The sequence below is a fragment of the Sesamum indicum genome, linkage group LG13, assembly GCF_026168435.1.
Source record: "Sesamum indicum cultivar Baizhima isolate 11 linkage group LG13, ASM2616843v1, whole genome shotgun sequence".
NCBI lineage: Eukaryota > Viridiplantae > Streptophyta > Magnoliopsida > Lamiales > Pedaliaceae > Sesamum > Sesamum indicum.
This window is the reverse complement of record NC_142669.1, coordinates 4,063,897-4,071,208: the sequence shown is the minus strand read 5'-3', so window position 1 is coordinate 4,071,208 and position 7,312 is coordinate 4,063,897. Positions and strand designations below refer to the sequence as shown.

At 36.2% G+C, this 7,312-nt stretch overlaps 1 long non-coding RNA gene across 1 annotated transcript; it reads left to right on the top strand.

Moving 5' to 3' along the window:
* The first annotated feature begins 2,193 nt into the window (after nucleotides 1-2,193).
* On the top strand, nucleotides 2,194-3,793 carry LOC148784399 (uncharacterized). The gene is made up of 3 exons (XR_016063808.1): nucleotides 2,194-2,546; nucleotides 3,401-3,456; nucleotides 3,565-3,793. It is a non-coding gene; the product is annotated as an uncharacterized LOC148784399 (long non-coding RNA).
* Nucleotides 3,794-7,312: the final 3,519 nt, after the last annotated feature.

Here is a 7,312-nt window from a genome sequence, read left to right as displayed (position 1 = left end):
CAACAAGCTTCAAAGTGAACTCTGCATTCCACTGGCGTGAAGCCTGCTTTAAGCTGTATAAAGATCGCTGTAATTTGCACACCAAGTTAAGAGGAACATCATATCCTTTAGGGGGCAACACGAATATGTCTTCCTCAAGATAACCGTGTAGAAATGCGTTGTTAATGTCTAACTGCTGAATAGGCCAAGCATGAGCAGCGGCAATGGCAAGAAAAATACGCACAGTCACAGACTTCGCCACTCGCGAAAAACTATCTGTATAGTCGATGCCCTCAATCTAGTTGAAGCGCTTAACTACAAGGCGTGCTTTGTACCTCTTCAATGATCCGCCTGCACGTAGCTTAGTTTTGAAAACCCACTTATAATCGATGGTGCGTTTACCCAGCGGCAAAAGGGCGACTTTCCAGGTATGGTTGGCTTCTAAGGCCTGTAGCTCCGCATCTATATGGGCAATGAGTTGGCCGAATGACAATTTGAATAAATGACAAGGCAGAGCACATAAGTAACAGAAGAAACAAAATAAAGAAGACGTGTTTCCCAAATGCGATTTAATTAAAACGTCTCATCCAGCATCCAAAATGCCAATGTCTGCGTCTACTTCCTCAAGGTGCTGCTGTTGCTGGTTTAGCTGTTGTTGCTGCTCAGATTGCTGCTGCAAATGGAGATGATCAACTTCAACACTTGTTTTGTAGGAATATGTTAAATATGTTGGGTGTTTCCTAGTTATTCTCTGACCTTCAACCAAAAAATCTTTTGAAGGAGGTTTCATTTGATGAGACTGAAAACCATGTACAAATTTCAATTTTATTGCAATTTTTTGGTTATTCAAATTTAGAGAAATATGAAACCTCTCTTGCTTTCCTCCCTCCGTACCTAGACATGGTTGAGCATGCAAGTCAAGCTGACTTCTTTCTCAACCTTCCTCCCTCCAAACCTAAACATGGGAGAGCATGCACATCATGCTCACTACTTTTTCAGTTTCCTCCATCTGGAGTTAGATGCGAATGAGCATGTACGTCACACTTACACCATCTAGGCCTAGACGCAAATTACCATGCAAGACAAGGTCATTTTTTTCTCACCTTCCTCCCCCTAAACTTAGATGCGGATGAGCATGCACGTCACACTTACTCCATGTTTTCCTCCCTCCAAACCTAGATGTGGATGAGCATTTACGACAAGCTCAGGTTCCTCCCTCCAGACCTAGATACGGATAAGCATTTACGTCAAGCTCACTTCATGTGTTCCTCCATCCCGACGTAGATGTGGATGCGCATTTATGTCAAAACTCACTTTATACATTCATCCATTTGGACCTAGGTGCAGATGAGCATGCACGTGCATACTTCCTTCTAACCTTGAGAGCATATCTCTAATAGATGTTGTTCTTGTTATTCTTTCAAATAGTTACTTCTCACTCAAATTCTCTTCTATAGGTCCCCTTTGTAGTGTAATATCAATAGTTATTTATAATTTTTTAGACTTCATATAGTAGCTTTGCATTTGACTGAAAATCATATCTCTAGCTGTCTCGAGTTTATGCTTATCCAATATATGTTTTTACTTGAATTTTATACTTAAAAATAGCAATAAGATGACTAACATAGATGAGACTCATATTTGCCACATTGGAGCATGCTATTGCAAGCACCATATGCTGCAAATCTCTTAAGATGTACAACCCATTTGTTGCACTGCCATATTAGACATTTGCGTTCTTGCTTGCTCTCGAAATTATCTTTTATTTTTCTCTACGTGTTTCTCCTACTTGAGATAGTTCCTTTTATCACATGTTCAGTGATGTGCTGCATATTGACTATTGTATAAGCTACCTAAAGATAGCGTAGTTAAATTACTTTCCTAGCCCATATTATTTGTTTCATAAAAAAGTTTTACCTATTGAAGTATTTGGATATCTGATGCAATTATTCAACTCATGATTATAGAAAATATAAAACATGTACATTGTCTCTCCAAGAAAGCATGATTCATTCTGGAGTATAATATTATATTATCCAATGATATTGTTGGATTTTTTGGCCCACGCCCCCCCAACTTGGATGGCAACCCACTTGCTGGCTGGCCCATTACGTGACCCAACCAACCCTACTTCTGCTTAACCCTAAATCACTACTTAACCCTATTTTTCCACTATTCAGCCGATGCCTCATCCTCTCCCTCCTTTCTATCTCTGGTTTTGTTCCTCTCAAGTTTCCAATGCTCTTGAAATTCTCTCATCATGTCACCTCTTTCTATTTCTGTTCTCTGTGTTCTATCTATGTATATACATATTGGTCTTCTATGGTTTTAAAAGATAGAACAAATACACAACTAAAACCCCTTTTTTTGGGAAGTACTTTGTCAGAATATTTGCTGAGTGTGAAAGACACTTCTTAGTGGAATTTTGAGTTATTCTAAATGAAGCCTAACTGGTCACTTTGTGGATCTTTGTGTCGTGGTGGATTTGTGGGGTTTTTGCAACCATGAGGGTTATCGGCCGGTGGTGGCGCTTGGGCATTCGGTTGCCAGATTTTGCTCCTGAGCCGGTTACTTTACTGCTTTCCATATCGCTATTTTTTTGTTATTCTTTCTTTATTTCATTGATTTGAAATTATTGTATAAGGGTTTTGAAATCGACCATTATCTCAGTAGTTATTGTTTTATTTGGGTTCATCACTTTGTCGATAATTCCCAACAGATCTCATCATATTATCTTCCATGATTCTTTGAAATTCTTCGCTCTTTCTATTTCCCCCTTTCTTGCTCGTTGTTTCTCGTTATCTTAGTGTGATGCCTATGTTTGTGTTCTTTATTGCTCTTCGAGTTCTCTTTTATTTTCACTCTTTGCATATCTCCTCCTTGAAATGGTCCCTTTTATCACATTGTCCATGTTGTGCCTCATATTGACTATTGTATACTTTAATTGCCTGAACAAAGCCTAATCAATTACTTTCCTGGCCTGTATTATTTGTTTCACTACAAAAGGTTTTACCTATTGAAGTATTTTGGTATTTGATGCTATTATTTGCTAAAAAATATAGAAAATATAAAATTTGTACATTGTCATCTCCGAGAAACAATGAATCATATCGGAGTATAATATTATCGAGTGATCTCATCATCATATCTTCCACGACTCTTTAAAATTTTTGCTCTTTCTCTTGCACCTGGTCTTGATTCCCATTATCTTAGTGTGCATGTGCGTGTGCATACCTGGGAACTATTAGTTACTCAATGTACCCCTTCCATAACATCTATTTCCTTTCAGTGACCCAAAAATAATGGTTCTAATTCTAAAAGTATTCTTTTTCCCCGTAACTACCTTCTTGTTAAGGCAATAATGTGATGCTTCTAACTTTTATCTAATATATCCTTACTTTTTTTGTTTGTAATTCTACAGATTATCCACTTTCGCTCCTTGGAATGGCCGGAAAAGGATGAATTTTGTTTACAACTGTGAGTTCAATAAAAGACAGACTTTTAATTCTAGAGTGTAATTTCCTATGTTATAATTTGTAATATTGATCCACTTAACGCTGCATTCAAATTTCACTAATTGTGAAGGTCAAAGCTTGATTCATATGATGGAGTTGTTAAGAGTGTAGCGAACCAACTCGGAGTCGATGATCCTTCTCGCTACCAACTCGGAGTCGATGATCCTTCCAAACTACGGCTTACATTACACAATATCTACTTTCACCGACCAAAAGCTCATCCTATGAGATATCGAGGAGTAGAAAACTTATTAGAGATGTTGCTGCATTACGACCAAGTATGCATACATACAACTCTAAGTCGAGGTTCATTTGATCTGAAATTATTGTATAAGGGTTTCAAATCCACCATTATCTCAGTAGTTATTGTTTTATTTGGGTTCATCACTTTGTGGATAAATTCCCAATAGATCTCATCATATTATCTTCCATGATTCTTTGAAATTCTTCGCTCTTTCTATTTCCCCCTCTCTTGCTCCTTGTTTCTCGTTATCTTAGTGTGATGCCTATGTTTGTGTGCTTTATTGCTCTTCGAGTTCTCTTTTATTTTCTCTCTTTGCATATCTCCTCCTTGAAATGGTACTTTTTATCACATTGTCCATGTTGTTCCTCATATTGACTATTGTATACGTTTATTACCTGAAGAAAGAAAAATTAATTACTTTCCTAGCCTGTATTATTTGTTTCACTACAAACGGTTTTACCTATTGAAGTATTTTGGTATTTGATGCTATTATTTGCTTAAAAATATACAAAATATAAAATTTGTACATTGTCATCTCGGGGAAACAATGAATTATATCGGAGTATAATATTATCGAGTGATCTCATCATAATATCTTCCACGACTCTTTAAAATTTTTGCTCTTTCTCTTGCACCTGGTCTTGATTCCCATTATCTTAGTGTGCATGTGCATGTGCATACCTGGACACTATTAGTTACTCAATGTACCCCATTCATAACATCTATTTCCTTTCAATGACTCCAAAATAGTGGTTCTAATTCTAAAAGTATTCTTTTTTCCCATAACTACCTTCTTGTTAAAGCAATGAAGTGATGCTTCTTACTTTCATCTAATATATCCTGACTTTTTTGTTTTGTAATTCTACAGGTTATCCACTTTCGCTCCTTGGAAAGCCCTGAAAAGGATGAATTTTGTTTACAACTGTGAGTTCAATAAAATACGGACTTTTAATTCTAGAGTGTAATTTCCTATGTTATGATTGGTAATATTGATCCACTTAATGCTGTTATTCAAATTTCACTAATTGTGAAGGTCAAAGCTTGATTCATATGATGAAGTTGTTAAGAGAGTAGCATAGCAACTCAGAGTCGATGATCCGTCCAAACTGTGGCTTACATCACACAATATCTACTCTCAGCGACCAAAAGCTCATCCTCTAAGATACCGAGGAATAGAAAACTTGTTAGAGATGCTGCTGCATTACGATCAAATACGCATTCATACAACTCGAAGCCAGGGTTCATTTGATGAGGGTGTGAAAGTAACAAAGCATTACTTTCTTGTTCATCTTTCTGATATTCTGTACTTTGAAGTAGTGGATATACCTCTACAAGAATTGCAAGAGTTTTGAGAATCCTCAAACCAGCTTTCAGCTATGCGGCAAACTCTGAAGTGAGTATTCATTCATAATTGGACTTTATGCTCCTATACAAGTGCATACATATATATTTAGCAAACATTAAATATCTTATTTGTTTTACATATATAGCTGGAAACTCACAGTATTAGGTTGCCAAGAGAAAGCACTATGGGTGATGTGCTTGAGCATCTCAAGGAGAAGGTAATATAGCAGACAAGTTATTACTGGGAGTTTGTGTGTGTGTGTTCCTAGAATTCTAAGATTTGTCGCATAACATAGCGTTATATGATTTTTAACTGTTGCAATGTTTAAGTTAAACAGGTGAAACTTTCTCGTCCAAATGCAGGGCTCAGGTTGATGGAAGTATTATCGCACAAGATCTATAAGGTGCTGAATTATTGCATCTTCTTTTTGTTTCATTCATTAGTTTACTAATATTAATACCAAAATAATATTCTTCTAAACTTTTACTTAGTAATCCAACTTAATTAGTTAAAATCAATTTATTTTATGCTGAAAAATCTTGTATGGGTTGACTACACACAAATTGGACGTGTCGGAGATATGCACTCTGACTTGGAAGTTGAGTCTCAGTACTTGCTAGGTTTTTGTATTTTGCCCATGTGGTCTTCACTTAGTAAATTGTATATTGTGTTTCCAAATGGATGTTAGAAATTCCTTATGTCTAGCCTTCTATGCTTATTTTTTTAAGTTGTTGAAACTCCAAGTTCCTACAGATATATCCTAATAGTGATAAGATCGCAGCAATAAATGACAATCATTGGACTTTACGAGCAGAGGATGTCTGTTTCTATCTCTATAAATATGTGTGTCTATGTATATAAATGCTTTCGTTTTTTAGGTGATACACATAATAAAAATATCTTGCTAATTGCTTTCCATGTTAGTACTGTGTCTTTGATAGGCTACGACACTTTTTCCTATAAAATTGGCTTCTCCATATGTTCATCTTTAATATCAATAATTTCTCCACTTTTATAATTTCTCATTACAGATTCCAGAGGAAGAGAAATTTCTTGGCCCAAGTAAATGTTTGATTCATGTGTGTCACTTCATGCATGAGGATGCTCAAAACCAGACGGTAGTATTTTCAATTCGTTACTTCATAGTTTTCCTCAGATATTTGTACTCGTTCTACCTCTCTATTTCAACTGCAAGTGCATCTCTTTCATTTTCTTCCTTTTAAATCTTATATATTCATTTTGCTTCTGGCAGCCAATTAAAACTCTTGGCAAGCCATTTTTATTGATGATCAATGTTGGTGAAACTTTGTCACGTATCAAGGTTCGTGTGCAGAACAAGTTGCAAGTACGAGATGAGGAATTTTCGAAGGTATTCCAGCCCGAGCCTAATTGTTACAATCACTTTAAATGAAGATGATGGTATGATGCTTATGTGGTTAGGCATGCAACAACTTCTACTTTCTGCTTGAATCTTCTCGATTTTATGCAGTGGAGATTTGCTTTTGTGTAGCATAGTCAAGCAGAATACTTTCATGGTCTATTACCTTCTTTCATTAGTCTTTTGAAATCTTGATGAAGGGTTAAGACTCTACTAAAATCTTGATCTACTAGGTTGTATGCAATCCTATGATGAATGCCAAATATTAATTTTCATACATACAAATTACCTATCATTGTTCCAAGACAACCGTCTCTTAGGTTATTGATTCTTCTATCCATTATTGATAAATATATTCTTAATCAATTCCTTCCTTAAAAGTCGCTTTTATTACTACTTCAATAGTTCCTATGTGGATCCATTTCATAGTAATAGCTACTTCTTCTCTAAGCTTACGTAATTCTTCAAGAATTTCTTCTTCAGTAAGTTCCATTGGTATAGAATACTCTCCTGAACATACTTTGTAGATTATGTGATGCTTCCTTTGGTATAATCCTATCTGGTTCAGGACTTTCCCGATTCTTCTAATCTTAAATTCATCGTATGGGTTGAGGTTGGAATCTTGTCGCATGAGTCTTTCCATGGTTTTATTTGACATCGTCATTCTGGAAAAGAACCCTGATAGGCTTTCGGAACTTTGTAGCCCATCTCCCTTGTTGTACTTATTCTGACTCGGTTGAAGATCCATCCGAAACAGTCTCTATTTCCTCCTCGTAGGCGCTTTCTTCTGATGGAAGATCTTCGAATTGGTACATGGGTACCATATCGCCATAGTAAACTGCATCTAGAAT